Raw genomic sequence first — 5,762 nt, forward strand, 5'->3', positions numbered from 1 at the left:
ACAGAAAGCCAAATAATGAATCTGGATAATGTTAAAATAGGCCCCAAAATCCTACAATCTTACACTTATTTGCAGTTATTGAGCAAGTTGCTTAACTTCTCTGTGCCAAAACTTCTTCAAATATTAGAGATAATACTTTAGAATGCAGTTATGATGCTGAAGTAGATTAAAACACATAAAACACTTAGCTCAATATCTGGCACATAATAAACACTCCATAAACGTTAGCTATTGCTACTGAGATGAGAAATCACCAGATGGACATGTTTTGTACCAGGTGACTCTAGCCAGCAATAGCTGGACATCTAATCCAGAAACAGTCAATCCTACACTGACTTCCAATCTATGACATGATCTGGTGGGAAATGTCAATCAGTTTCTCTCTCTTCGGAATCTGAATTAAGAAACAAAGACTGCACCAATTAATAGTGATTCGGAAGTTAAATGGTTTGGCTTCTACCTTCATCAATTTTCTCTCATCAGTGTTACCAACGATGCTAAATCTGTTGCTAAATCTAGTTTTTCAGTCATCCTTTTTATATCATTTGGCAGCATTTAATCTGTTCAAGACCACTCTTCTCATTCTCTTTGAAAAGCACTGAAATAGTCAACACTTAATCCCAAGCTTCTGCTCCCCACACTCTACTCTCCCTCTAAGCAATTTGATCCACACTTATGACTTCAGTAACTATCTCCATGTTAGCTCACACTTTTCTTATGTATTCAACTGCCTTGTCAATCACTCCACTTATCTGGATGGCTAAAAGATAACATCAGATTCCATATGTCCAAAACCAAACTCTGGATCTTCCCTCTCAAACATAACCAAGATCCCTTCCAGTGCTCCTTATCTCCATAAGTGTACCACCAACTATCCAGATGCACAAATTAGAAAATTAGAAGTATGCCTTGATATCTCCTTTTCCTTCATAGCCATCTTTCACTAAATCCTATTAATTTTACCTCTTATTTTTCAATTCCTTCTCTCCATCTCCATTGCCACCTTCTAACAGGTCCACCTATGTCCACTCTTGTATCTTTTGTACTTTCCACACTGTAGCCAGTTACATTTTTCATTATTCTAATCATGCCATGCTCCTTAAAAGCCCTCAGTGGCTTCCTATTCTTCCTAAAATTTTTGACCAAAATCGTATCATAGTATACAAGGCCTGCAAGATCTGTTTCAGTTTCTTTTCTCCTCCTATTGCCCTACATGCAGCCATATTTGTCCCCTTTCAGTTCCTTAAATATATCATGTGTCCTCCTACCTTAGGGTCTTTGCACATGGTTTTCCCCTGCCTTGACCACTCTTTGTCCTTCTCTTCATTTATTCAATATATCTCAGCAAAAATATCACTTCCTCAGAGAAAGTTTCTTGAACCATAGACTTTATCAGGTCATTCAGTTATTCATTTAATAAATATTTAATACTAACCTACTGTATACCACATATGGTTCTAGACATGTGGGATTGTTAAACACAACAAAGACCTTTGCCTTCATGGAGCCTATATTCTAATGGAAGAAAACAGGCAATAAACAATAAAAATAATAAGTAAATTGTATAATATGTGTAAAGGCAGTAAATCTATGGGGGAGGGGAGGGGGGAAAAAAAGAACAAGGTAAGAGAAGAAACAGAGATACCATGAAAGAAAAAGAAATCATGCAGGTCTCGAGAGGTAACAGTCTCTCGAACCATTCTTTATAGCTTTATTCAGCTTCCAGTTCCAGTCACTATATGGTCTTAGCATAACCACTATCCCTCTTCCCCACCTCCAAGGGCTGGATAATCCAAGTGAGTCACTCTTGTAACGAAAATACCTAATCAGGACACGTATACAAGTCTGTGTATATCACTTCCACCACTCACCACCACACATATCCCCAAAGCCACTGCTTTGCTATACACACAGATACCACTTGTCTTGAAGCTTCAGTTCTTCAGTCCCCAGCCCCTTTCAGGTACAAACCCCTCCCACATACACAAGACTGTGAAAATCCTAGCTCTCTTCTCTGACCCTGTAAGTCACTTAGGTCACTACTCTCCAAGCCCAGTCAAACCCACAACGGGGTCCCCTCAGGAATAGGACCCTGGGACCCCCTTTCCGGCAGTCTCCCTGCACCTTAAAGACCACCTTCCACCCACAGATATGTGGCTATGCGCTCCTTTGTGATTCTGAATGACCTTCAAGAGCGCTGATCCCATATACACTCAAACTCAGGTTCCAGCATCCTTTGGTAAGGTTCCGAAGGACTGAAGCTCTGGGTGTCCCCTCAAGTCTCTTGTCTTTATAAGAACCCACAGGAGGATTTGTATACTTTCTCGGTGGCCAGGGGTGACCCTAAGGCACTATATTCCCCCAAAACACAAATACTCGGTGTATACCCCCCTTCCGTGGCACGGCCTGATATTAAAGTAACACTCCCCCCACACACACCTGCCTCCTCAGAGTATGAGACCCTCTCCACCAAACCATGCCCCTTTAGGGAACCCTCTTATGTTTCCACAGGACTGTGTACCCCTCTCCATGACTAAGCCTACTCCTTCGATCAGCCCCATCACAGGTGCCCCTCAGGATTGGAGTCCTGGGTCTTCCCTGGAGTCCCAGCCCTTTCTGGGCCCATGCTCACTCAAGAGTGTGTACACTCCTGCATACACCTCTGCGCCGCCGCCAGGACTCCGAGGTCCATGCCCGCCACTCAGAGCGTTATGCACCTCCTCTGACCCCTGACCCCGAGGTCACAGCCCCACCGCGCAAACACACAGGGGCACCTCCTCCGGAGTAAGGCCATGCCCAAGTCGCCTCTCCCCTCAGACCCAGGACAGCCATGCTGCCTCAGCGCTTCCCCCCGGTCGACGGCCCCCACAGACCTGCCTCAGGCGCCGTCTGGCTCCGCTCCGCCATTTTTTGTTGTCCCTCCGCCTCTAAGCCCACGCGAAAATCGCGGGGCAGTGGGGAGCGGGCGACGGGATCCGCGGGCTGACAGAGCTCCCTCAGGCAGACGCGGCGCGACGGTTGCCAAGGCAACGGGCGGCCCGCCTGCCGGCAGGCGGCCCAAAGCGGGAAGTGGGGGCTGGGAGGTGGGCTGGGAGGGAGCGTGCGTCCGAGGCCCCGCCCCCGCGGCTCCAGCGCTCTTGGGTCTAGGAGCCTGCGGGGCTGAGACTCCGCCGCGCCTCTCGCCGCCGCCGAACCACCGCGTCCTGGCACCTGAGCATGCTCAGCCACCTCTTGGTAGCCGGGACCAGGTTGGCTGGGATGACGCTCGCCTGGCGCCGAGGGGGTCTTTCTGCTGACCACAGACCTGGATGGGCTGGCTTTCCTGTGGTTGGCGCTTAGTTAGGGGGGGGCTTGAGACAGGTTTCTTGACTTCCCAGCGCCTCTACTCCTGACGTGTCTGGCCCTGGTCGAGGCGCTGGGTAACATAAGTCTTCTGAAATGCAACGAGAATCAATCATTCTGTGCCCACCCCACCCCATACTCGGGTTCCTTGCCCCTCTACAACCTCACCAGCTCCCAAACCAAGAAAAGGCTTCTCTTTTGCTGCTGTATTTCTCGGTATGCTTAGGATGCCCTTTCCCATCTCTGTCCTCCCACAGTCCCCTGTGCATCCCTGGCCTAACACTGACTGCTTTATGCATTATTTACTTCTATCTTCCTTTCTTAAAAGTAAGGTAAGCTCCCTGTTGCCTGGGGTTGGTCTCTTCATCTAGGTATACTCCATAATACAGCGTAGTGCTTGACCAAAGCAAGTGCTCAGTAAATATTTGTGGAATGAAAAATGACTCCTAAGTTCACTCCTGCACATCCTACCAGTTTTATTGAGCACTTAATTTTTTAACAAGTACCATTCTAGGTAGGCCCCTTCCCATCAAGGCACTCACAGAGAAAGGAAGAGAGATAATGGCTTTACACGCCTCATAGGGATACAACCTGCAGGCTGGTCTTCAACTTATTCTAGAAAGTTAGCCCACAAGAGAGTGGACACTCAATACATATTCTTAACTGAATAAAAGGATGTGGTCACAGAAACTAGTTAGAGGTTAACTAGTGTTTAAAGTGCTAAAGGATCGTAAAGGTGGAACTCTAAATTGGGAAGTGGCGGGGTAAGAGTTAAGATTTCAAAGAGGAGTGGATACACTCGCTGAGTCTTGAGGATGAATAGCTATCAGCCAGGCGAAGGAACCGAAGCCTGTGCCAGGCAGAAGGAGCAGAAGGAGCAGCAGGAGCAAGGTAGAGTGGAAGGATCCCAGTGAGACTACAAGAAGCCCAGTACGCTAAAGCACACACCTGATAGGACAAAGCATTATATCTAAAGAAGCTCCTGAATAGCTAGGTAGTATCTTCAGATGTGTTCCCCAAAAGCAGAGCCTGAGGCCAGGCCTTGGGTGCTGGTAATTTGTTTAGGAGGTAAGCCCAGGAAACAGTAGTGAGGGAGAGAGAGTGAAAGAGGGAAGGGAAAAAACCAAGAAAAGTGTGTGAGATTGAGCTGATTGCTTTAGTAGGCAACTGGGCATAACCTCACTGGAGAGACCCTCTTGAAACTGTAGAAAGTGCCTCAGCATTGTCCCACCAAAGAACAAGGAGACTAGGTCCTTTACCTCTTGATTTCCATCCCCATTGTTTCAGGGTTATCTCCATCCCGCAGCCTGAACTCTCACATTTCCTGGTTATGCTTGCCCAGGGGTAAACAGCCTTCTGAGATTTGAAAGAAAGCCTTGAGGCAGAAAAGCAGAGGGACTGGAAAGCATTTGGGGTGGGAGGCTGGCAACATGCATGAACTACTAGTTCACCTGCACTGAAAATCAGGAATAAGGTGTGGGCCCCACAAGAACCTCTACAAAAAGTTACATGAAAATATTCATCAGAAATATCCCTCATATTTGAGTAGTTTAAGAACGCACAAACCATGTCATCACAACTATCAAGATGAAAACACACAAGCTTTCACCAATCAATCCTAATGACTGAATGATAAAGGCAGTGAGGGCTATAGGAGTTTCCATAGGGAAGGGGTTTCTGAGGGCTGAAGACCACAAAGGACCTTCGTTAAGTAAAGGAAAATGGAAAAAAGGGGTTGAGTTCTACTCAAACTCTGACTTTATAGCTTTATAATCTGGGGGAAATCACTTAAATAGACTTTGAGCTCCAGTTTCCTTTTCCAACAAACCTGAACAGCCCTTCCTACCACACAGAGTGCTTTAAGTCACAAATGGTGGGACAGGTGAAAACGCATTTAATAAGTATAATTACAGTAAATAAATAACCTGGCACGTTTTAGAACAATTAACTTAAACCTTGATTCCATTTCTCAGCCAGTCTCTGTGCAGATGCTAGTGTTAACCTTAAAAAATAAAACTGCCAGGTATTTTACCAATAAAAAAAATGTTTATCCAGGAATAACAGAGAGTTGCAATCTGAGACAAGTGAACAATAGCAAAGCCATAGATAGGCAAAGTTCAGAGCAAAGGAAAGATACACTCTTTTAAATAGAAAAGGAAGGAAGTTGGAAGGCTGTTATAAACATAAAGTCCGTTGGAGTAGACTAGGAGTCTGAAGTATAGTGCCTTTTCATTGACTGTGTTGTGATTGTTTCTCATTGGCGGAATTGTTGCCAGGACTGAAGGAAAACCTTTCTTCATCCTGCAGGGATAATAAACTAGTATTCACCTGGGAGGCTCCGCACATCCAGTGGGTCTGCAATTGTCAGGGAGTGCTGGGCTTCAGAGCTCCCCCTGCCTACTTCCTGACTCCTTTCTAAA

This window comes from Ailuropoda melanoleuca, chromosome 2, assembly GCF_002007445.2.
Source record: "Ailuropoda melanoleuca isolate Jingjing chromosome 2, ASM200744v2, whole genome shotgun sequence".
Lineage (NCBI taxonomy): Eukaryota > Metazoa > Chordata > Mammalia > Carnivora > Ursidae > Ailuropoda > Ailuropoda melanoleuca.